The sequence below is a fragment of the Canis aureus genome, chromosome 10 (assembly GCF_053574225.1).
Source record: "Canis aureus isolate CA01 chromosome 10, VMU_Caureus_v.1.0, whole genome shotgun sequence".
Classification (NCBI taxonomy): domain Eukaryota; kingdom Metazoa; phylum Chordata; class Mammalia; order Carnivora; family Canidae; genus Canis; species Canis aureus.
Window position 1 is genome coordinate 16,231,324 of NC_135620.1, and position 27,054 is coordinate 16,258,377.

The following is a 27,054-nucleotide window of genomic DNA, read 5'->3' on the forward strand; positions in this document are numbered from 1 at the left end:
AAGCACCCTTGACAGAATAAAGCAAAGAAAAACTAAGATTTGTTGTTGCTGTAATTTCACTGAGGGGCGGTGTCTTGCTTTTTTTTTTTCATTTGGTTGTTTTGCAAGCTTGGCATTATGGAAGAAAAATAGAATGTCAATAAATTCAACTTTGAACATCTATTCAATGAGTTATTTCCTAGTAGGAGGGAAAAAAATTGAACCAGCCGAGGCAGTCTAAAGGGAGACCGTGTAAATGACTTGTAACTAAGGGGATACGACCCTCTGCATAATTCATAATCATTAGTCTAAGTGACACTTCTGCAGTCACTCCACCAGGGCACTCGAACATGGCGGGGCTGAGACCCATGCAGGCCACTCAGCAGCCATCCCTGTGTGATCAGGTTTCTCTGAAAGACGACTCCCTGAAAGGCTAGATTTGGGCTGCAGGGTTTTTTTTTTTTTTTTTTTTTTTAAATGCAAGTTGCTGGCTCAGCTTCATCATGTGTGCAATTTAAGGGTTGCTCAAGTGATTCTTTAAAACTGCATAAAAGCAATTCTGCTGTGCCTAGGAGACAGTATTGCTATAATGTTCTGTGCATACATCTGCATGATTTCTCAGAGCTAATTCAAATTTAATGCATTGGTAATTCCTTTTCTGCCGAAGCCACCCAGCAGTAATCTGAAGGTTACAGAATGATCTTCCAGCTCCAATAACACTTTTAGACTAGCATAAATGGAGAGGCAGGAATATAATGGGCAGAATTAGGCTTGCAATGATACATTCCACCCTCATTACCACTCTGACTGAGGCTGACCAGAGTTTAGAGTGTTTTTAGAAGGATAATCATAATAGAGTTTTAATAAAACTGAAAGTCAAGCTATAGTGGTCTTTTATCAGAGACGGTGTAATAACCAAAATGACAGCATATGAACAACTTAGAAAATATTTCCCTAGCAAATGGAAAGACCGTTCTCAGGGTAAAATTAAAGCTTTGATTAGAACACTTAGAAGAAACCAACTCACAAGTTTATGGGGCATCAGAGAATAATAACTTAGCTTGGATGTCATAAAAATATTGACATCTAATTAAGGACCATATGAATAATAACAAGAATAAAGTGGGGAGTGTTTTTTAAATTTTTAATAAACTTTTAAATTTTATAATAAAATTAGATTTTTATAGAAAAATTGTGAAGATAGTACAGAGTTCCCAGAGGCCTCGGGCCTGTTTCTCCAATTATTAATGTTTCACATTACTGTGGTACATTTGTCATAATGGATGAACCAATATTCATACATTATTATTAATTAAAGCCCATATTGTATTCAGATTTCCTTAGTTTCTACCTACGCCCTTTTGCTGTTCTGAGATTCCCATCCAGGATACCATGATAGCTGTACTGTTGCCTTACATTTCTCCTCCTATGACAGTTTCTCAGACTCTCCTTATTTTTGATGACCTTGACAGTTTGGAGGAGTACTGGTCAGGGGTTCTGGAGAGGGTCCCTGAATTGGGACTTGTCTGACGTTTTTCTCATGATTAGGGTTTACAGGCTTTTGAAAAGACCACAGAGGACAAGTTCCATGCCTGTCACGTCATATCAAGGGCACATGCTATCAACATGACTTATCACTGTTGATGTTAACCTTGATCACCTGGCTGAGGTAGCATTTGGCAGGCTGATCTATCTTCCTATTTTCTATACTATATCCTTCGGGAAAAGATTACTCTTTGCAACCCACATTTAAGAAGTAGGGAATTATGCAGATAATATTGTACTTGAATTATCTAGAATTGTTCTTCAGAGGAAATTTGTCTAGTCTCCCCATTTATTCCATCATTTATTATAATTAATTATTATCAATATATTAATATGGATTCATGAATGTTTATTTTGTGTTTTGTGTTATAATCCAATACTATCTTATTTTATCGTTCAAACTGTTACAATTTTGGCCATCTGGAACTTTGTCAGTTGGCTTCTATTTCCCTTTGATATAAAGACTGTTTTTTTAAAGATTTTATTTATTTGAGAGAAAGAGACAGAGATACCAAGAGAGCGCACAAGCAGAGAGGAAAGAGAGAGAAGCAGACTCCCTGCTGAGCAGGGAGCCCAATGTAGGACTCGATCCCAAGACCCTGGGACCATGACCCTAGCTGAAGACAGATGCTTAACTGACTGAACCACCCAGGTGCCCTGGTTTCTTTTTATTGTATGTTCACTTGTTTTATTGAGCACTTTCTTACTTTCTGGCACTACAGGATGCTCCAAACTCATCTTGTTATATTTTCTGTTCAAACTCTAGAATCAGCAATTTCTCCAAGGATGCTGGTTCTCTTTATTGGAGAACAGAATTAGAAAACAAAATCTGGGAGCTAGGTACACTGGTTGCTCCTGAGGTATTATTGTTTCTATGTCTTCTTGGCTAAAAGAGCAAGGAAGCACATGTGTGTAAAGTAGCTCATGTTTGGTACTGTATCTATAAATGTTTCTGTGTCTGTAGAAAATATAACATGAGTTCATACTGAGGTCTCCAAGCCTAATATTCATAAATCACCATCGATTCCTCCCTCCTTTATCTGTAGCCTCCCACTCCAATACTAATAAACTTGGCCAACTTAGGAGTATTTTCCCCACTTACTTTGTGACCTCGGTGATAGTTCCTAACTCAAAGTCTGTCCTGTGTGACCCCCTCTTATCCTCTCCTATCTGGTGTAGAATGTCTTTCTATTCCGACTCAATATATTGACATTTCTCAAAAGTTTAAAGGTAATGAGCTCATGGGCCATTTCTGAAGTGAGTCCATGCCAAGGGTTAGTAGAGTCTTATCCTTAAATGGGGTTCCCTCAAGACTTAAAAAAAAATTGTGAAAGAGATGGCACAGCCTTACTCTATGGTGGTTAAACAAAAGCATTTGGCTTTCAGTGTTGTCAAACTAGTAAACTTCATAGGATTAAAATCACTAAAAGCTGTTTTTCCCTGAAACCAAGTATTAGTCATTGGCAGATGTTATCTGTTAGTAAAAGGATTGCAACCAATAAATGCTGGGGATCAAGGTCCTACTTAATACAAAAACCTGACATCATCTGTGTCACTTACAAATCTGGTATTAATTATTTGATAAGCTTGGGGCTGATTTTGTAACACAGACATTTTGTTGTATGAATGGTGAATGTCAAGGATGACTTATTACCCTGAACACATTTAAAAGGAAGGCTAATATGATTTCTTACAGGAAAGACCCAATGGCAGCTGTACCAGAGAGTGAATTACACCGTTGTGTGCACTGTACAAGACTTATTTTTTCCAGAGCCAGAGAAAAAGAACAAGGCATAGGCATATCTTCATAGTGATGGTGTTTTGGCTTCTCTGATTTTTGGGATACAAATCCAGGAAAAGAAAAAAACAGAGGATAGGGAGGAGTGCAGCTTAGCAATCTGAAAGCAGGGTCTTTTAGTCCACAATGAACTCATGAAATTTCAGTTCACAACAACAAAACAAAAACAAAACCACCTTTAATAGAATACCAAGTTGAGAGGACATGGGGAAGGATGTCAACATTATCATCTAACACAGCTGGATTTTCTGTCCTAACAACTTTATAAGGAGACATCTCAGAACATAAGTTGTATAATTCATTGCTTTGTTTGTTTTTTGTGAACATGAGCGATGTTGAATGTGGCTCGTTAAGGAAAAAACAAATCAACACGGAACCAAAAATCAAACTTCACAAGACTGACTAAACAACAGTATATAGATATAGTATATAGATACTGTATGTATGTAGCATATAGTATGTAGTATACGATATACTACACTGTATAGTACAGTATATAGATATTTCCTTAAAGTCCAGTTTATATTGTGGTTGTTTACCCCAAAAAGAAGAGTAATCTTTGAATTAAGCTGAGGGTAAATTGAAGGCAAGCATGTGGTCCCTGAGCAGACCCTCCCTGCCTGTCTGCAAAAGCAGAGATTTATAAAAGGAAATGAGATCTCTGGCAGAAACAATCCCTGTCTGCTCCTGGTTGATCTGTTCTCTGGAAACTCCTAATTGTCCATATCCTATCTTGACAATTTTATAAACAATATTGTTACTGAGCATATAGTTTTATTTCCAGCATAGTCACACATCATCTAGGCAAACTGGCACCTGTTTTTTTTTGAACAAAAATACAGGTTTCATAGTCATAGCGGGTCAATGAGGCAGGAGGTGAACAGAATATACCCAAGCTTCATAAGAAAGGCTGAAGCTCTGTTTGCCTCTGAAAGCTGGTGTTAGAATGAAGTCACATGCATGATTATCAAGAGGCATCTGAAAGCCACCGCCTCCTACTATACCTGATTGTGTTCCACCTGCTACAGCAAGGCACACTCAGCCCAAGAGCTGCAATGGGGACTCTAGTGACCCTTTGGAAACACCATTTAGTCGCTATGGGTTTCTATGACCACTCAATACAGTGATTACTAAGTAATGGTCCATACTGTGGTGGAGAATCAGGGTGTGACAAATATTTGAGAATATGAATGACATGAAAGTTAGCCATTGTTCTTAGTCCAACCCCCCCCCCCCTTTTTTTAAGGAGTTCAATTACTATGGCTGATTTAAGCAGAAGAAAGGAGTATTTGTTGAGAAATGATTGATAAACATGCTGATTTCATTGAGTTTATGTGGCTAAATATATAAGGCAGCACCCCCCCCCATTGGTACTCTATGCATGAAAGCTTCACTCTTAGTTTTCTTGGGTAGGGTACTCCTAAAACTTGAAAGCTTGATTCCCCATCCAAATAATTTTTATTCCATAGGCTTCAACAGTAAATTTGATAGAGTCATTCAGAGTATAAATAAAAACGATAAGATGAAATGAGAATAATCACAAAATATGATTTGGTCCTTTCTCTTTCCATTTTACGAACCAGATATTATCAACACTTAACTTTTAAAGATACAATGATTTTTAGTTCCATGATAATGTTCAAATCTATTAGTATGGTATAAAGATTTCTTCAAAACCTGTGTCCAAAAATGGCTACACATAGGGGCACCTGGGTGACTCAGTGGTTGGGTGTCTGCCTTTGGCTCAGATCATGATCCCAGGGTCCTGGGATCAAATCCCACATCAGGTTCTCCGCAGGGAGCCTGCTTCTCCCTCTGCCTGTGTCTCTGCCTCTCTCTTCCTCGAATAAATAAAATGTTTTTTAAAAAAAACAAAAATGGCTACATATGTTATGAAAATATGCTCAATTATACTCTTTTTAAGAGAAATACAAGTAAACAATCCAGAAGTGAAATGTCCCCCTATTCTATTTGAAAATTTTAAAGGCTTCATGATATCCAAAGCTCCTGACAGTTCTGTGGGAAGAAGAGCACACTTGATAAACTACTGAGGGAAGGAAAACTTGTTGGAAAGAGTCTAAAAAGTTATTTAGCCAAGACATTTATATACTAAGATATTGATAACATTGCAATTAACAAAAAATCCAGAAAGCTATGCAAAAAAACCATCAATCAAATCAGTTGTTTTAACTCTACAGTAGAATATAGTAGAATATGATGCAGCTGCTAAAAATACTCTGTAAGTTCTATATGTGTTGCTGTGGGAGGATCTACAAATGTGTTATAATGCTTCCAAAAAACCATCAAGATGCAGAAGAGCATGTAAGGTATAATTTATTTTATTTAAAAATTCAAATTATTCAAAATACATCTTCCTTAAAGGAAACTCAAAAAACTATTAAGCATAATTCTCTTTGGAGAGACACATCAGAGAAGAGAAAGTGATGTCTTTTACCTCCTTCTTGTCTTTTTATGTATGATTTAACAAAAAAACCATACATACATTTGTGATTTTATTTAGAACCTTGTCAACAAGGCTAGTTAATTATTGAGATTATGAATTTTTTTTTTGCTTTCTTTTAAGATTTATTTATTTGAGAGAGAGCATGAGCTAGGGAAGGGGGAGAGGGAGAGGGAGAAGAAGTGCTCAACCCTGGGATCATGACTTGAGTCAAAGGCAGGCACTTAACTGACTGAGCCCCCCAGGTGCCCCTTATTTTTTTGCTTTCTTCTTCTTACTTCAGTATATTTAAAATTTTGTGACACGTGCTATTTAAAATTCGGAATAAAGACTAAATTGTCTTTTTAGCTCCCTTTCTTCCTACTCCATCCCCCTCCAACAACTTAATTTGCTATTTTTAGAATGGGTCATATATTTTCATTTATTTGCATATAATGCTTTGTGCTGGGAATACTTTCCTCCCTCTTTGTGAATCTGGTAAACTCCCCTCCATGATTTCATAGCAACTCAAATATTCTGAGTCTGCTTTGTTCTTGGTATATGCACTATTTAACCTAGTGTCGACCAAATGTTACTTGGCATTAATTAATTTTCCTAAAATGTTCTAAGTATTATGGCACTACTTTTAAAGATGCTTAGTACTAAGAGTTCAAGAAAGAGGTTTTTTTTTTATAAGCTCCTATTGGTGAAGTTTATAATAGCTTTGGTTTCTGTACAGAATCTGTGATATTCTGAATCTGAAGACACTTGATAACAATAGTGTAACGATACTCATATCCCTATTTATACCTTACAGGTTCATCCAGCGATACCCTAAATCTCATGTCCAACCTCCCCCATGTGAAATACTTGTCCCTGCTTTTAATAGACATTAAATGTGCAGGCTGGGGCTCAGAATTTTTCTTTTTTCTTTTTTTTTTTTTTTTTAACCTGCAGGGCAGACTGTAGCAGCAGAACTAAGGGAGAAGTAATGGAGTGCACTGCGTGAGAAATTTACATTATTATCTGGCAGTAGATTGGTTTACTTACTCTGTATCCACCAGCTCTGTCCCTTGATAATCACCTTCACACTCAGCTGCACTTCAGAGCTTGTTTACCATGTTGCAATGATGTTTATTCCCTGAGTTTATTTGATGTTGGCCATTTGAAAACATTATCATTTAAATTGGTTCCTGTAACTAATGAGCATATGTTTCATATGTGTTTCACAGGAATGAGCCAGGGGAAGTATCAGTGTGAGAGGACGGTTTCTGTAGGTAGTTATTTCAGCCACAGTATCATGTCAAATTTTAAACTGTTCAGGTGCTAAGGGGGGAGATCTGGCATGAAGTGATAACAGAATTTTGTGAGAACTAAGGAAAAAAAAAAAAAAACTTGAAACCAAAGCTGAGATCATTATAAGCTAACTTAAGAGAAACCTTGAATGCAGAATCTTGAGACTTGCTTTGGGACATTGTGAGTCTACTGAATGACATAAGTATTCCCTTCAAACTTGCTGGAGGGAGATGACAAGAATGTCAAATTCCTCTCTACAACTACAGACTGCTGTAGTGGGTTACCCTGAATGCAAGCGTGCAGAATATAGTTATCTATAATGACATTGTGAAGGGTGAGGCTTGGTACCCAAAGCAATCCCCCTCAACTAGGAGAACATGAAATAACTGCACTGAAAGTGAAGAGAAAGAGAAAGGTGAGTAGGAATGAGAGGTAGACTCTGAAATATGATTTCGTGGAACTAGAAAACTAAAAAAAAAAAAAAAATTCAAGTGTGAATTCGCCACTCAGTATGTCTCCAATGCCCTTCTGGGGTGCCACCCCCATATTTCCCTGGAGAATCACGTCCTCCTTGGCACTTAGCTCAGTGTTTTGGATACGGCTGACTTCTCTGACCCGAGGAGGGCACTAATTCTACTCAGTCAGAGTCTTGTCTTCTCTTGGCCTCAGGGCCTGGCTCAGGCATTAGTGTGTGATCCAGTCAGATTCCATGAAACCTAAGACTCTTGGCAGGGATTTCTGATAAATATGTATACATTGTCCTGTAGACGTGGACCTAGGGGAGTCAGATAGCTCTGATATACAAAAGGGACAAGAAGTGAGCTAAGATCTGAAGAAGGATCAGGCCCTGTGGCACTCTGCCACAGATGAAGCTACATCCATCCAGGACTTCTTAGTAACATGACCCAATAATGTGACTCTGCCTATTTGGGTTTAGCTTGGATTTTCGGTCTCTTGCAATGAAAAGCATCCTGATGCACTATAGAAATATTTAGATCAGTATTTCATGTAAAAATGGATATAATGAAAGTATCATGGTCTTCAAAGCTCTGAACCAGATACTAACTAATCTAGAACCCGATCATAATGTCAATGAACTATTCAAGAAGAGTTTAGACAATAGCCGCAAACATGACGGTTGGCATCACTTAGGTGTTTTTCATTATCTTTTCAGCTTTGGATAGTATTTTTCATTACCTGTACATATGCATATTTAAAATGTCAATTGTACTCCTTTTGCTAGAACAAGTGTGGCAACTGACTCTCTATTAAGCAGGAATTTAACACCTTAAACAGCTTTTTAAACAAGTGAAAAACTTTAGCTTTATTATTGGGTCAAAAGGCTATGAAAGTTCAAACGATATTATTGGCAGTTTTTTCAGCTCTGTTATAAATACGTGTAATAGTTACATGATTCCTTGGCAAATATTCATGACTATAAATTACACTAAGCAGAGTGTGCACTTAATGACAGAACAGTATTTTTCATTGTATAATAAACTCTGAAAGCATTTGCTACAATAAAAGAAACAACATTCATAAACCTTAGCTTGGGAACTGGATTTTCATTAATAGCTCTACATGCTGCTCTAGGAAGATGGCTGTCCTAGATATAGAGATAGTCATGCATAAGAGATACTACAGAATAAATGTCGGTGTCCCCCTCCCCTCAATTCATATGTACATCAACGACCTAGGTATATCTTGGGATTCCATTTCAGTAAAGCTCAAAGTTAGCAAAGCTAAGTAACGTATTGTTGAGGAATATGTACACATGAGCTAAAATCCTTTTTAAAAGCAAAGAAAAAAGCATAAGCAACAAAAGCAGAAGTAAACTAGTAGGATTAGATCAAACTAAAGAGTTTCTGCATAGCAAAGGAAACTAATAAGAAGGCAACTTACCGAATGGTAGAAAATATCTGCAAATTATAAACCTAATAAAGGATTAATATCCAAAATATTTAAAAACTCACACCATCCAATAGAAAACAACAACAGTCAATTGACTCAATTGAGAAAATGAGCAGAGAATCTGAATAGGCATTTTTCCAAGAAGACATACAGAAGGCCAACAGATACATGAAAAAATTCTCAACATCACTTATTATCAGGTAAATGCAAATCAAAACCACAGTGAGATACCGTCTCACACCTGTCAGAATGATTATGATGAAAAATAAAAGAAATAACAAGTGTTGGTGAGGATGTGGAAAAAAGGAAACCGCCACGCACTGTTGGAAGGAATGTAAATTGGTGCAGCCACTCTGGAAAACAGCATGGAAGTTCCTCAAAAAGTAAAACTAAGACTACCATATGATCCAGCAATTTTCCTTCTGGGTTTTTATCCAAAGAAAATAAAAACGCTAATTCAAAAAGATATATGTATCCCCATGCTCACTGCAGCATTAACTACAATGGCCAAGATAGGAGAAGATAGAGCCCAAGTGTCCACCAACGGATGAGTGGATAAAGATGTGGCATATATACACAATGGAATACTATTCAGCCATAAAGAGAAGGAAATCTTGTCATTTGTCCAATACGGATGAACCCTGAGGACATTCTGCTAGATGACTTAAGTCAGAGAAGAATAAATACTGTCTGATCTCACTTATATGCGAAATCTAAAAAAATGGAAAGCAAAACACCAAGTGAATAGATTCAGAGAACAGATTGATGGTTGCCAGAAGTGGGGGATGGAGAGAGGTGAAATGAGTAAAGGGAGCCAAAAGGTACAGATTTCTAGCTAAGAAATAAGTCATGCAGATATAGGTATACCATAATGACCATAGCTAATAATGCTGTATTACATATTTGAATGTTGCTAAAAGAGTAAATTTTATGAGGTCTCATAATAAGAAGAGCAGTTTTAACTGTGTATGATGATGGATGCTAATGGATGTTAACTATTGCGGTGACCTTTTCATAATATATGCAAATACTGATACATTATGTTGTATACCTGAAACGAATATGTCAATTATACTTCAGTTAAATAGAAAACAGAGCAAGGGAGTGATAAACCCAAATTCCAGATGGCAGTTATGTATTTTGGGGCAGGGAGCTGGAAAGGGCATGGTGAAGGGGTACAGAACTAGCTCCTCATGGCATGGGTGATGTCAGCAACACCGTAGGACTTGGGTTTGCTCATGGCATCACCAGTGTTTATTTTAATTTCATTCTTTGTAGTAAGTATATTAGTTTCATATATTCCTTTTCACATATCAAATATTACATAACAAAAAAATATCAAAGATGCCTGGCTAGGAGTGTATAAGTACAGATAGTTTTGACTGTATAAATCTAATAGTTAAGGCATTAAAATTCAGGCTTACCATTCAAAATGTATTAAACTCAAGGTTTAACTTGGGTCTAAATGGACACACTCTCAAATTCAGGATTATCCCCAACACCTTACATGCCTCTTTCCCCATTTTTTGACAAATATCAAACTAGTGGAGGATCCCTGGGTGGCTCCGGGGTTTAGCGCTTGCCTTCAGCCCAGGACGCGATCCTTGAGTCCCGCATCAGGCTCCCTGCATGGAGCCTGCTTCTCTCTCTGCCTGTGTCTCTCATGAATAAATAAATAAAATCTTTAAAAAAAATATCAAACTAGTGGCAAAGATAATATTGGTAAAATATGTAAGAAAAGTTAGTAGTCACTTTTCCTTCCTAAAATTTATGTGAACTGTAAATTTAACTATTTGTCTACCAGTCTTCTCTCCCTTTTTATCTTACTAAGGAAGACAGGTTAAGATAAAGGCTTTCAATCAGCCAACCCAAGCTTCCAAACAAGTTCTGTGTCACTTACTGGTTGTATGACTTTGTGGCAAGTTACTTAACCTCTTTAAACTTCATTTTCTTGATGTGTATGTAAAATGAGGTTAGTAATAGTACCTACCTTGCTGAGCTGTGGGGATTAAACGAAATGAATGACTATAATAAAAACAAATGTCTATAATAAACTTGGTCTCAGGCCTGGCAACTAGTAAACATTCAATAGATTTTAATTATTATAATTATTATGTCAGCAAGCATACAGTAGTTAAAGCTGGTAAAAAAAAATTACTCTTAAATATCAGAGGGGAAAAAAAAATCACTTGCTTTTCCAAGGTTAAGACCTCAAATGTATACTTACATTTGAATTCTAGAAAGTGTTACAAGAGAGCCAAACATCCCCATTATGAATTTTCTCTTTCAGCTTGAAACACTTCCCTAGCATCTACTATATGAAAGTATTAAAGAACAAAAACCCCCAACTTTGTAAACTTAACATGCAAACCTATATGTGGACATGTTTTTCTTGTAACATTGTACACATTGTACTATCTGCCTGGGCAAGTAGCTCACAGAGTTGATTAAAAAAATTCAATAGCCAAACAACAAAAAAACACCAATGTAATGTGGGCTTGACAGTGAAACATGAGAAATCTTGATGATTGAACAATTACCTCATACTTGAAGAAAGTCATTCTTAATTGGGGCATCATAAAAAACAAACATGCAAAATGCTGTTTGTTCATATAATTCCAGCATTGCAAATATTTATATATAAATTTAATTCATTAATATTCATAAAAATTTGCCCCAAATATAGATGTTTTTCTCTGGGCTTCAAACATATCATAATTTTGCATTGGGTAACTATGACTTATCTCAAATTTGCCTCAGGAAAAAGTATAACTGAACTGAATCACAAACACTTAGTTGTAGTTGCAAATGAATAGCCTTTTTTCTTTCTGATAGAGTAATGTCTCTCCTCATGACTTGCAAGTCAGTATTTAAAAACATAATAATTTTTAAAAAATCCAATGTGTAGTTCTACACATCACCTTTCTTGTAATAGCCTAATATATTCACTTCTTGCCTTCACCAAATAAAGATTTATTTATATATTTATTTGAGAGAGAGAGAGAGAGAGAGAGATCTCTCATAGAGTGAGAGGAAGAAGCAGACTCCCCACTGAGCAGAGAGCCAGTCACAGGCCGATCCCAGGACCCTGAGGTTGTGACCTGAGCTGAAGGCAGATGCTTAACTGACTGAGGCACCCAGGTGCCCCTTGCCTTCACCAAATAAAGTATTTGGACTTTCCTACTATTTTGCCATAAAATTAGTCCTTTAATGCTGTATGTAAGAGAGAGATAGTGAATTGGATTCTTCAGGGGTTCATCAGTGGGTATTGTGGGGAGAAGTGACACCTGCACTAGTATCCCATCAAAACTTTCCTAGGATGGGCAACACTTCTAGCTTAGTGCTTGAAAACGAGCCTCATGAGCTCCCCTGATAGTTGATACATTTGTGAAGGTCAAGAGCTCATCTTATATCCTGTTGTCTCTAACATAGAGCCTAACACCTCACACAAGTCCTCAAACATTTGCTAACTTGTAAAACAGAACAAAAGAAAACAACAACTGTAAAACAATAGCCTGCATTTTCAGGCTTATATAATATTGAAACTAATTCTGTGCAGCTAATTAAAAGCAGAAAGGGGACATAACTGTGGATAATTGAGTAAAATTAAGAGTCCATTCAGCATGTTGATGTGCACTTACTAGAGCCTAGGTGGAGAGCTACTCACAGCTATAAGCCAACTGTGTCCAGATCGTGTGCACTTGTTGTTTGATTTGTGCTGTGAAGATCTATTTGTAGTCTTGGTGGAGTAACAAGATAAAAATTTATTTGATCCTCTTTACCAAGGGTAATTACAAACCAAATTGAAGTATCTCTCAAGTTCGGAAAAGTTCACCCAAACATTGCTATATTACACTTCCTATTACTCTCTGACTTTCCTGAGTTCACAAGGGCTTTTGTTCCAAGCAGATCCACTGATGTAACATGAAAGGCTTTATTCTAATTTTCACCTGGATAAATCAGAGAGTGTGGCACAGTTTGGCAGAGCAGACTTTAGTGCGATTTACTGTGTGAAATCTACCTCAAAGCAGATCATGAAAGCAAAGTTGCCAGATGATTGATTCAGAATTAAGTTGGGGTTTCACGTTTTGTCACTTCTGGGTTTCTAGTAAAAAAAACAAGTTTCTCTTTTTCAGTTTCACAAACTGTATGAAAGTCTGTTATTCCTCTGTGGCTTCCTGACTGCCACTAATGGCAAGATTCCATCTGTTTTGGCTTTCCTCATTTAACTCTGACATTTTGAGCTTTGGTTATTGACTAAATGACTGACTTGGGAGGCAGTCTCAAGTAATCTCAAGGTGTATGTGTATTCGTCCAGATGGCCTGTGTGCCTCCGTGTGTGTGCACGTGTGTGTGCAATGATGGACATTCTGAGCAGACAGGGATTATCATGTTTGGTATTCTGTTTTCACTATCTAAATCCTACCCAAGACAACAGGGTTAAAACCTCAGTAATTTGAAAAGCAAGGATCACCACTATTCTGAGCCAGTTTGGGTGATTTGATGTTTTAGTTAAACAACTAAACAAGAGGGTATTTATTTGGTGAGGGAATCAGAGCTACTTAGAATGGTGGGCCATTTTGACTAGATTCAGACCGACTAAATGAGGTGTTTTATGTTTGTTTCCCCAAAGGATAAAATAGAGTAGAAAAGGTTTGTCCACATCCAAAATAGCTTGTCTCTTTTCCTTCAAACATCCTGGATTCCAATTTCTAGTTTCCTTTGATATAATGAGGTACAAGAAGATCTACACACTGAGCCCATCTTAAACATTTTCTTTTTCTCCATTAGGATGAAAGGCTACTTTGTGAGTTGCACCTTCACACTCTAGTGTCTAGCCTAGTAATCCCATGGAGGTGCATAAATTTAAGTTGAATGATAGAACTGCAAAGTAGTAATTTGTTTTATGAATCTAGACACCATAGGTTTATATTTTAAAAAAAAGCTGTAAGTGGGTATAAAAGTGTAGATGGTCTATAGGTCCCTCTTTCCCTTCTAAACATAGGTAGTTTACATCTAGGACTTAAATTTAAGATCTTAGAGGAATTCCTATTTGTTTTTATGTGAATTCTACTCACCCTCCGCATGCTTCAGTTTTCCTCAGAAGCAGTAGCAATGGGACCCATTCTAGTGTTGCCGGAGCCGTCAGTACTCAGGCTTGGCCTAGCTGCCAATGCAGATGTGGATTCCAGAACATTTGAGGTTATGGGGATAAATAATGTGTTCCCCACTGAGAATACCTTAGGGTCGTTTCTTGCTTTGAAGTAACCTGTGGTAAATTTCTTTCTATAGGTAGCAGGTACTTCATAAAAATAGGTTCCAGATTACTGGGAATATGCTGGGTCCATGTGAATTTTTTAAGAGTCCCAAGGCTGGGAGGGAAAGCAAGGAATCCTGCCTGCTTGAATGTCAGACATTGTTAGGCGCTCTACGTGGGCTGTCTCTTCAAGTCCCCAAAATACTTCTGTGAGGCCAAAGACTTCTCAGGGATGAGGAAACTCATCAAGGGGTTCACCTGCCTGCTTGAAGCCAAGGAACTGAACAGAAGGAATGCAATCTGAATCCAGGTCTGATTCCCAAGCACAGTTTTTCTCACTGCACTGTGTGTGATGTGTCTGCAGGTCTCTTGCTAGACTGGAGGGTACAGTCAGATCTCAGTACGAAGAGATGGTTTATGAAAAAGAGACTCTTTGAGGGTGATGATTGGTCATCATTTATAGGGTGGTAGGAAGGGGTGCTTTTCTTTCTTTATGGGGGGTAATTATTTTTACTCTATCAAAGGGTTCTAATGCTATCCTCTGAAGACAGAGGCTTCAAACAACTTTCCTTAAATTATAGTTTTAATAGAATGAAAGGAAATGTCATATGAAGGGAGTGCTTTCCTGAGTTGAAAATGAAGAAGATGCCTGAGCATCCACGCTGATGCTAAGCAGAATCCTCACTAGGAACTTTTGTTCCTTACGCCCAGAGGACTGGTTTTGTTATTAATCAGTAAAGAGCTAAGTACGTACATATAGATGATACATTGCAAATCATAAGACATACTGGATTAACAAATTACAATTGATCATAGGATTTTCTTTTTCCTTTTTTTTTTTTAACCTCTGGGAGATATTTTGGTTTTGTAGGGTGTGGTTTTCACAAAAAACTAGTTGTTCCCTTCTCCTTCAGTCCTTTACACACACACACACACACACACACACACACACTTATTCTTAACTGCTTTTAAAAGATTCTTGAGCGTGGCTGGAGAGCAAAGCAGCATAGGCAGCAGGCTGATGAGGATGATGGAAGCAGACAGAATCAGGTCAGGGAGCTGGGTATGAGGACATGATAGGCATGATCGTTAGACAAACACTTTATAGGTTTTTAAGTTATTATCACGGTGTATGAAAAATTCATACAAAGCTGGGATGAGATATTTATAATGGACATTGAAATAACATATATTCTTCTTTCTGATCAGAAAGTAATACAGATATGTTTGGAAAATGTATGTGCACGGAAGAAAAGAAAAATCAAATAATCCCACCCGGCTGAGACAATACTCTCAATTGTATCAAGATTGTGATGTATTTCAGACCTTTACCACATCACTCAGAGGTAAAAACAAAAACAAAAACAAAAAAACCCCCAAAACCCAAATGACTATAAACCATATATTATTCCTGTAGGTTCTGTCCCTGAATGGTTGTGGGAAAACAAGGTGATAAAAAATGCTGAACTCCTTATAAATAGATCCAGATTGCATGACAGAAGTCAGAAGTTTTAGCAATTTCTATTACATGCTGGTTCATTTTTGAGGGTAAACACTAATGAAACTGGAGATGTTTAGGGTACTAGTTCTGGGTACAGAAACACTGTTCTGCACTTCACTTGCTTTTCTCATGCTTTGCAGAAACTAGAAAGCTCATACCAGGCTGAAATGTTAAATTTATAATTAATGATGTTTAACTTCTTGTAAAGAATGGAATTTATAGTAAGTGAAAGGCCAGGAAATATTGCAAAGGGAGTAAAACTATCAATGGGCAGTCAAGCATTTACATTTACTGTTCAAATACATTTGATTTTAATGCTGGAAAAAATCCTTGCACAAGGTATATATATATATGTCAAATTATCATGTGTGCACTTTAAATGTTCTACAGTCTTGTCATTGATACCTCAACAAAGCTGGTGGGGGTGGGGGGGGAGGAAAAACAAGTCCATATTCTAACCCTTGGACCCTGCTGATATACTGTCTTATACACAGCAAAACACACTTTGAGGATGTGGCTAAAGTTCCAGCTCTTCAGATGAGGAAGTTATCCAGGATTAACTAAGCCCAGTGTAATCACATGAGTTCTTAAAAGCGGAAAAGGAAGAAAGCTGGCAACTTCGTGAGAGCGAAGTGATATGAGAGGGTCCTAGCTTGCTATTGCTGTCTTTGAAGATGGAAAGAGCAGGTCATGAGCCAAAGAATGTAGGCAGCCCTAGAAGCTGGAGATGGCCTTCAGCTAATCACTGTACCCAACTGAATTTTGCCAACAACCTGAAAGAGCAAGAAAATAGTGACCTCAGATACAGAACTTTAAAGAAATGGATTCTCTCTCGAAGTCTCCAATAAGGAACAAAACTCTGGTGACACATTGATTTTTAACCCTATAAGACCAGTGTGAGACACCTGGTTGGCAGAAATATATTAGATAATAAATTTGTTTTAAGCCTTGAAATTATGGTGATTTGTTACAGCAGCAACAGAAAACTAATACACCCTGCATAGGGTTTGAACCATTTTGCACTCTCCTCAGTAAGTGGTGAGTCTTTTCCCCCACATCTTCTCCAATAGAATATGTTGCCAGACTTGGAGATTTTTGCCCATATGGAGGGTGAGAAGAGCACCTCTGTGTGATTCTAATTTGCGTGTATCTTAATATGAATGAGGTTGAGTGCCTTTTCATTTATATTTATTTGTATTAAAGAAATGTCTTTTCATATTTGTTGCTTATATTTCTATTGAGTTACTGGTATTTAATCAAGTTCTAAGGGTTCTTTACATATCCAGAAGATGTAGGCTTTACATGTAATGAGAATTACAACTATTTTTTTCCCCAAATCATTCATTTTCCATGTGGATTTAAAGGTGAACACTGACCCCTTCACTATTATCTCCAGTTTCTTTGAATTTTTCATCAGATTGTTGTAGGTCTCTGGGCAACATAAGCTAAAATACCAAGAGAACACATTTTTGAGGGAAGAAATAAAAAAAGAAAGAATAGTTAAATAGACTTGCTTCTTTCTTTACCTCCTCACCTCCAGTCTGAGTCACTGTCATGGCTCCTTTACTTTTTTTTTTTTTTTTTAGATTTTTAAATTTACTTTTTAGAGAGAGAGTATACAGGTGGGAGGGGCAGAGGGAGAGGAAGAGGGAGAGAGAATCTTAAGCTGATCCCATACTGAGCATGGAGCCTGATGCAGGCTTGATCTCATGACTCTGAGATCATGGTCTGAGCTGAAACCAAGAGTTGGATGCTTAAGTGACTGCACCACCCACCCAGGCACCCCATGTCATGGCTCCTCTCTAACACTTTGGACTGAAGTCTACGTGTAGCTCTCAATTCTAGAGTGGTTACCATCAGGAAGAAAAGGCTTTGTGTAGTATAATACCAGGATCACAGCAAGCACAGCATTTTGCAACAAAGTCTTCAGTTAAAAGTTGCATTCTTGGACTTTAAACTGTCCAAGAACCCCAAGTTTGGTGTTTCATATGAGCAGAGGCAGTGGTATCATTATTCACAGTGAAATGCTGACAGGCCCCTCTCTGCGGTGACACCAGCCAGCTCAGGTTATAATTATCCTTGTTACATCATGGCTTCCCTTGCTATATGCAGAACAAGCCAGCTTGTGCTTGGGAGACAGATTTGTGTTTATAGCCAAAGAATTGTTCCTTTCTAATTCAAATCAGGTTTGCTGATAGCTAGGGAGGGGGGCGGGGAGGGGGGAGGAAGAAAAACTGTTATAATTAGAGTATCATGAGGAAAAACAATAAACACATAAAGGATGAAGAGGTGATCATCATCTAGTTTGAAACAGAAGATCAGGGTGTAAGCCAGGCATTTCTGACAAGGATATCAGTACTAGGTTCATTAACTGCCCTTCCTGCTTTCAGAATATTTTAAATGTGGCAATTTACATTAAAATGGATTTAGTGACACCATCTTCTCATTACTGTCAGTTTACATTTGGGTTCATAAACTATAATTGTAAATAAAATATGCTTTTCATTACAATGTCTATTTAGTAGGATATGGTAGGAAATTAGAGGCATAATCATGATCTAAATTATTAATTCAGTGATATTTTTCAGGTGCCATATGTAGATTCTCCACTGTGCATAATGAATAGGCACGCAGCGGTTGAATCAGGTCTATATCTTCGTCTCCTCTTCCCTGCCTTTATGTTATTTTGTTTTTACTTCTTCACTTCCTCACAATGGTACATGGTAGAAGGGGGTTTCTCAAGTACTAAGTCTTTGATTATATGACATTATTTCCATTTCATTTCTCCTACTGAGTTTCAAGGGGAACTGTAATAAATATCATACTTCCTCCTTGCCATATCCTAAACATTTTGAGAAATCATGAGTAAGACAGATTGGGAGATCAAAATATCAGCTTTATCATGGACAGAATTTAATTTGGAGTGTGTAACTTAGTCTGTGGGCCAAATGGACTAGAATTTGGTAGATTCCTGCTCTGTCGATAATGATGAAACTGGACAGCACAGGCTTCCTCACGTATTGGCCTGAATATCAGCCATCCAAAGATGTGAGATCTTAACTTCAAGCACCTGTCAATGTGATATGGTAAAGTTTTTGCAGATGTGATTAAGAATCTTGAGATGTGGAGATTTTTCTGGACATCAAAGTGGGCCTCAAGTACCTTTAACAGTGTCTGGAGAAGGCAATGTGACCAGGAAAGCAGAGATGAGAGTGATGTGGCTGTAAGCCAAGGAATGCCAGGAGCCCAAGATGCTAGAAGAAGCAAAGAGTAGCTTGCCTTGACCCCCCACCTACTCTCCTGAGGGAGTGTGGCTCTCCCAAATCCTTGATCTTGGCCCATTGAAACTAAATTTGGACTTCTGGCCTCCACAACTCTGAGAAAATAAATTTCTGTTGTATAAGCCACTAAATTTGAGATCATTTGTTTCAGTAGTTTCAGGAAACTATATGCTCCCCAACCATTTCTGGTAGAAGGCCTCCAGAGGTGCTGAGAATGAAGGCAGAAGTGCTGAGAGGGCTACTCACGTTCACTTCATGTGGCCCCTCCACTTTTTGTGGTGTGGAGTGATCAAAGAACAGGGAGAAGCCAGAGATGTATTTAGGGTAAATCCCTCTGCACAGAAACACATTCCTTCCCTTTGATTCATGGTCTTCCTTAAATTCTAACTGCAATGCTGAAGTAACTTTTGGTATTTAAATAGTATGGTCATTGTTAAGTTTGAACAAAGGCTAAAGTTGAAATTAGCTTCTACAGTAGAGAGTTTTGAGGTTCATGATTTCAGGGTCCTGGGATGAGGCCCCATGTTGGGCTTCCTGCTCAGTGGGAAGTTTGCTTCTCCCTCTCCTTCTGCCCTCCCCTCCCCTACTCATGCTTTCTCTCTCTCTCTCTCTCTCTCTCAAATAAACTCTTTAAAAAGAGACTATATTTAACTATTTGAAATCTTTTCTTTTTAAATCTTTTACTCTTGCCAAAAAATCTGACAAACTAGGGAAAGTTTAGAAATGCAAAATCATATATAACAAAACAAAACCATTACCTATTGATCTTGCCTCAAAGGAGTGTGATTCATGCGGCATAACCATGTGTTCAGCATTCCTGTCTTCCCTTTCATGTGGCTTTCCTAATATGATGTGTTAAACATTAGTTTCCAGTACAGGTCTAAATAAACTGTTAATTCAACAAATAGTTGTTGAGTGCTAGCACCACGTGCAAAGAATTATTCAATTAACAACGAGGGCCACTGTGATGGACTTACTTTTTGATGGCTATGGTATCCTTTGGAAAGCTTGATTTAATTCATTTGGAGGAACAGGTTTCCCTAACTGGGCATAGATAAGCAATGAATAACATATATGACATAGAAAACATTCAAGCAATGGAGAATAATCATTTTCTTTCTTTCAAATGAAAACTAAATGTTGGACAAAATATTTGAACAGGCCATTTCTGCTCATTGAAGAAGGGATAAAAAGAGATGATACTGTTCTACTGAATCCTTCACATTTACTCCTTAGCCCTTTGAAGCATATGCTCGAGATCTAAAAGAAACCAAATAGACATTTAGTATTAGAGTATTTCGTATTATAAGCATTGTACTTTTTATTTTTTTTATTTTTATTTTTTTAAAATTTTTTTTTCTTTATTTATGATAGTCACACACAGGGAGAGAGAGAGAGAGGCAGAGACACAGGCAGAGGGAGAAGCAGGCTCCATGCACCGGGAGCCCGACGTGGGATTTGATCCCGGGGCTCCAGGATCGTGCCCTGGGCCAAAGGCAGGCGCCAAACCGCTGCGCCACCCAGGGATCCCGCATTGTACTTTTTAAAAACAGGAATATGTTGTCTTCTCTATTTCTCTTTATATTCACAGAACTGTTTGGGAAGCTGTAAGTTGTTTTTGTTTTTGCTTTGTTTTGTTTGCCAACAATGAGCACTTGTGTTTTAGAATCTGGTATCAATGCTACACATAGTTGTTCTCTTATTATTCCATCTCTTTCCTACACAAATATATTTTAAATTCTTTTGTAAGGTTTCACTGTATTTTATGTTATTCTTACTATTTCAGAATACATGACATTTATACACTCCTCACTAGTTTTAAAAAGTTTAACAAGGAAAATACAGTATGGACATGCAGCTGACTTCTCTGACGTAATGTGCTCTTTTTAGTTTGTGGGGAAAAGATAAAGAATTAAATCAGGAAAGGAGGAAATGAGTGTGAATTATACATTTTTTATATTTGTTTTTTCTTTCTTTTCTTTTTGAGAGAGAGAGAGAGGGAGGGAGAGGGAGAGAAGAGAGAGGTGGGGGAGGGGCAGAAGGAGAACCTTAAGCAGGCTTCACAGTCAGTGAGGAGCCCAACACAGCATTCTATCTCATGACCCTGAGATCACGACCTGAGCCAAAATCAAGTCGGACACTTTAACTGAGCCACCCAGGTGCCCCATTATATTTGAATCAGTTTTGAATTCCTTTTGCCTCTAATTTACAGGGTTAAAGAAGTCTCACAACAACTTTGCAGAATATTCATCTCAAAATTATCATGCTTGACTTGTTTATTGATTTGGTTTTATTCTTTATTTTGTGAATCTTGAATTACCCATGAAAAATATTTTTTTTTCCTTCGAGAAGTCAAGGATTTGTCATTGCCTAGTTTTGTTTTCTTTTGTTTTTTTTTTTTTGCTAGTTTTTTTTACCATTCTATAAAGGATTCTATTTGTGCTCTTCCTGATTCCAGGGACTTGAAGGTATTTTAGTTCTCTCAACATCTATAATTTTGTTTGTTGAGTTCAAAATTAAGTTTTCACTTCTTGGTAGCAGTGTAGTTCACAGAGGTCACATAACTCGGAGGTGAGTGGCAGGGAGGCCATGCAGGGCTTGGTTCTTTTTCCCCCTTGATGGCCAGCTAGAAAGTATAAGTCACATTTCCTGTTTCCACTTTCATATCCTACTTATTCCTCAATCCACTGCAATTTGGGTGTCAATCTAACACTCCTTAAAATTGCTCTCTTTTCTATTTTGGGATTTTCTGGCCATCTGTTTCATCTGGTACTAGAATCAACATTCTACAGGAACAAGGATGTTTGTCTGTCTTATTTTCTGCTAGATTCCAGTGCCTAGCACAGAGAAGGCCTTCTAATGGTATTTGCTGTAGGAATGAATGTATAACCACACATTTTTGAAATTCTACTGTAGGCATCCCTGACACAACTCTCAGTTTTCTCTTTCCTCATTCCCTTTCAGGTTCTCTTTGCACCTGTCCCTCAGATCTCAAGGTTCCCCCAGGTTCAATTCTAAACCTACTTTCCTCCTCCTATGTACTCTACCTGGGCAGTTGCATCCATCCCTATGGTTTTAATTGGTACATATACATATACTTAACCTTCCCAATCTCTTATTTTTAGTCTTTTTCTCTTTTCCAAGCTTTTGACTGGTATTTCACCAAGTGGAGTTGACAAGCTACCATAACCCGAATCACTTGGAGCATTTGTTTTGAAATGAAGATTTCTTTCTTTTCCTTACTGAATAGATATTTATTGATCCTGAGAATCAGCCTTTTCAACCACCTTCATATATATTGTTGTTGTTTTTCCTAAATAAGTTTTAGATGGAGAACTGACAAGAAGCAGACTCAAGATGACACTAGTAACAGTGAACTGACTGGTGCTACAGGTATTCTGAGGAGGTAGTAACTATTGCAGGGCAAAGTCATGAGAAGCTAGGACTGAATCTGGGTTCTTACAAATAGGAACCCCAAATTGTTTCCCAAATATCCATTTCCCTTCATCCAAAGCTTTAACCCCTCAGTTTGATCCATGATCACCTCCCAGGTAAACTGTGGAAATGATAATTATAATGACACTCACCATCATGAAAGAACAAAGATGAAGGAGAGAAAGAAGCTGATTTCACAATGATGTCTAACATTTATTGAACACTTAAAATGTGTGAGACTCCTCTACATGCTTCATAACTACCCTAAAAGGAAGACAACTAATACCCTTCTTCCCCTCGTTGCTCCCTATAATTTAACTTCCATGCAACAGCCGATTTAAAAAATATAAGTCAGGTGATAGCTCTCTGGACTCCCAGCACAGGTATATGAATCCTCTTGGGGCTCACTACTGCACTTAGAAAAATCTAAGCTGTTGTGACTCACATTTCTCTCTGATCTCTTTCTTCATTCTCCATCTGGTTCACCCCACTGGCCCTTCTTCCTTCAAATGCCCTATGTCTGTGGCTGCCTTGAAGTCTCAGCCCTTACCCTTTGCTAGGGTTCTCTTCCTCCCTGTTGCCTCTGGTTTGCTTCTTCCCATTAATGTCCAACATAAATCGTCCCCTCGTCAGCACCTGCTTCCTGATGTAAAGTAATCCCCCAGGCTCCCTCTATCAGTGCACCCGTTTTTTTTTCCTTCTTAGTATTTAATATTCTCTAATGTTATCTTCTTTACTCTTTTATGTACTCATTTATTGATCCTTCCTACTCCATTGAACTGCTGTCTCTTTTCCATTTCTGTCTTTCTTACCTGCCTTGTAGTGTTTATCCACAGTAGACACTCACTGGATGTTTGTTGAATTGGTAAATGAATAGTAAGAAAATGTTCAGACAGATGAGGAAAGTGTGTGATTGTCTGGGGTACTGACATGTATGAAGTGCTGAGAATTGTTATTTGTGGGCACAAAAGAATAAATGTACAGGATACAATTGTACAATTCTTCAGTGATTTACAACATTTAGGAAGTGAGCATGATACGAAAAAATGATTTGTTTCTTCCTTCTTCAAAAGTAAGCAACACTTAAGAATTCTAAAAGCAAAAGTAGGTGGCATATATTTAAATGAGAAGGGAGCCATTAGGTCTAAAATCTACCCACCATTACCATATTCAAGAAATTAGGTGCACTCCAAAATTAAAGGTAGAAATTCAAGAGGTATCTGCTTCACACCATAGATACACAAATTAGCAACTATTCTGTGAATTAGGTGTTGACATATAGAATGCATAATGTGTTAATATTTAACTACATACCGTTACTATTTTTATATCATATTTTATATCACTTTTTTTAGTAGAAAAATCATTTACAGACAAAATGCCCAGAGGCAAAAAAATGGAAGAAGAAAAATTTTTTGTCACTGGTAGTTCTTTTTTTTAAAGTTTTTATTTATTTATTTGAGAGAGAAAGAATATGTGTGTGTGTGTGTGTGTGTGTGTGTGTGTGTGTGTGTGTGTATGAGCATGGGGACAGGGAGAGGGAGAAGCAGACCTCTGGGTGAGTGCAGAGCCTGATGTGAGGCTCAGTTCCAAGATCCTGAGATCATGACCTGAGCTGAAGTCTGATGCTTAACTGACTGAGCCACCCAGGTGCCCCTGTCATGGGTACTTTAAGGACAGTTTGACCTAAAAAGAAAAGAAAGGGTACTTCTCTGTGCCCAATCTCTTATGGATGGCTATACGATCACATGTAAAAGACAGGCATTGCTAAGTGATCAGTCATTATAGTAAAAATTCTGCATGACTGGAAAAGGGCTTAAAAATCCCTGGCCTTCATCTCTTTGAAAGTTCCCAATTGTGTTTTCACCATGGGAGAGACTAACACACATTTGTAGATAAGGAACACACGGGTCTCCTTTTTAAGGCTAGTGAGACTAAAGAGTTAATTGTGTATACATATCATTCATCATCAGTCAATCAGGCAACTAAAACCTTCGGGGTCAGGAATGTAATAGGACTGACATTGACAGGCAAGTTGACAGTCCAAGACCTGCCACCTAGATAGCAGGTTGTGTGAACCAAGCCATTACTTGTGGGGCCAGATGGCACAGAGGAAGCTGAGCTCCTGGGTATTCCTCATGCCAAAGCTACAGCAGTCCTCTGGAAGAAGCAAAGGCAACCTCTCAGGCACGTGTTATTTCTGTTAGCAACTGCTGGTCCATTTCACGCAAGATTGGGGTGTAAATGGGATCACATATGCTGAAGCGAAAAGAGACCTTGGGGCTCACCTAAAATAACCCCAGATTTAACCAATGCAGATACTGAGCCCCAGAGTAAGTGAGACTGTTGTAATCAGAACCCATATTTCTAAAGATTTATTTATTTGAGAGAGAAACAGAGAGAGAGAGAGAGAGAGAGCATGCATGCATGTGTGGAGGAGGGGACTAGGGAGAGAGAATCTCAAGCTGACTCCCTGATGAATGTAGAGCCCAACATGGGGCTCGATCTCATAACCCTGAGATCACAACCTGAGCTGAAACCAAGTGTCCGATGCTTAAACGACTATACTACCCAGGCACCCTGCATGTTTCTGACTCATAATCCAATCTTTGGTTTACTATATGGTATGTTATTTTAAAGTTAAGCATCTGACATACATCTCTCTTTTTAAAATACACAGTAGACAGATAATTAAAAAAAAATCAAAGTAATGCCATTTAAGCACATATAAATATAAATTAGTTTTTACAAAAAAATAAAAAATAAAAAAATAAATTAGTTTTTACTCCATTGGTTTTCAGCCAGAGGTCTAGTTCAGAATCACCTGAAGATTTTTAAAAGCACACATGCCTGATCCCTACCACAGACTGCTGAATCAGCACCTCCAGACTTAGCCATCATATATGTATGCTTGAAAAAAATCATATGATTTCAACATGCAATTTATATCAACAATGTGGACAATCCTACTCTTACAAACACTGGATAGGAAAATAAAAATTACAACATCCATAGTTTAGACAAGTATCAAACCCCCTCTTTCTACCAGATGTTCCACCACTCCAAACATCTTTACAATTATTTAGCCTAAATAGACTGCATTGTGTCCAGATGCGGATACATAAAACAGTTATATTTCAATTATAAGTTTAGATGGGAAACAGTGAGAGCAGAGAAAACAAAAAATCCATGGGAAATTCTAAAACTTCATTTCTGTCAAGAATTCCCAGGATTTCCTCACCCTTTATGATATCTATTTCCAAGGATATAGGCTGGCTTGTTTGAGTCTTGTATCCTTGAACTACATTTGACAGAGATAAGAGTGAATAGTACAGTCAAGATAATGCAGCAAGAAGAAAAAGAAAAAGGAAGAAAGAGTCCTTTACACAAAGGAAATAATTAATCCTTAAACATACTAGAGGGGTCTAGAATGAGTAGAAGAAAAACTGACCCTTAGAAAATTGAAACGGCAGCTGACGGCAGCTGAAAAACTGCTGAATAATACCTGCCCCCATTGTTGGTGAAGGGCAAGAGTTCAACATTTCTTTTATACTGAATTTAAGAATAATATACACTAAAGAAAAGTTTTTATTTCAGAATACAGCAGTTTTATAAAGAGGATTTCTGATTTTTTATTTTTTATTTTTATTTTTTATGGACACCTAGGCATATCCCAGAAGATGAACGCCTCCACTATAGGATAAGAGTAAGCCAACTACCAACTCCAAGTCTGAGCCAGGGCCTGTGGTTTAGAAGGGTAACCAGTTTGGAAAATTAAACTAGTCTCCAACCTCACCCCTTCTTCATTTTGTCCTCTGGCCTCAATGTTTTATTTACAGGGATTCAAGTTCTCTTGCTTAGGGCAACAGAACAGACGGAGAGGAAACACAACTACTCCATGACATACTTGCTTTTCTATCGCGGTTTGGTTTCCTGGCAGCTATCAACACCTCTCGTTCCAGCATGGCATTGTGACTTCCAGGAGTAATCCAACCCAGCCATGACATTTGTTCCCGAATGGAATGTCTTCCTATTGGCGAGAATGCAGTGGGAGTCCACTGTTTTGTGTTTGGTTTCTCTTTTAACAGCCTCGTCTTTCAATGACATCACTCACAGCCCTGAGATATGACTGCACTTCCCTGGCTGCCTGATAGTAAAGCAAAGGTTACCTTCTATCTCACAGCAGTGTTGTCATCAAAGAGCTCTATTTCACAGATGTGACAATGCAATAAATAAGATTTTCTCCAAGTGTGCAGAAAGGCCAAAGCAACCTTTACAACGGGAAACCAATGAGGCGGCAGGATTCAAATAGCCTCCCTAACAGATAACCAGCTTGGCTGCCTCTGATACCCATCCCAGTCTTCGGCAAAGAGCGACTGCTTTGTCTTCAACTTTATCTTTGTTTGGTTCTTTGGGACTCAAAATTAGACAAAGAAAAAGCCCCTTTTTCCCCAGGCTGGATGGGCAAAACACAGCTATTCACCAGCCACGTATAAATAGACTGACTTCATAACGACTTGGATTTCACAGAGACTTAGAAAAGTAATTTGATAGAGCCTTCAAGAAAGTCATGGTGAGAGTTCTAAAAATGAAAAAGAAACAGCCTGGAAA

At 37.9% G+C, this 27,054-nt stretch overlaps 2 long non-coding RNA genes across 2 annotated transcripts in view; one reads left to right on the forward strand and one right to left on the reverse strand.

The window, feature by feature from the left end:
• The window catches only part of LOC144321592 (uncharacterized), a 38,235-nt gene extending 21,421 nt beyond the window's left edge, over positions 1–16,814 (forward strand). The window contains exons 3-4 of the long non-coding RNA XR_013387191.1: positions 15,436–15,572; positions 16,222–16,814. This is a non-coding gene — a long non-coding RNA (uncharacterized LOC144321592). The remainder of the gene's footprint in view (positions 1–15,435; positions 15,573–16,221) is intronic.
• The window catches only part of LOC144321591 (uncharacterized), a 259,240-nt gene that overhangs the window by 106,304 nt on the left and 125,882 nt on the right, over positions 1–27,054 (reverse strand). The gene's annotated exons all lie outside the window — the stretch shown is intronic.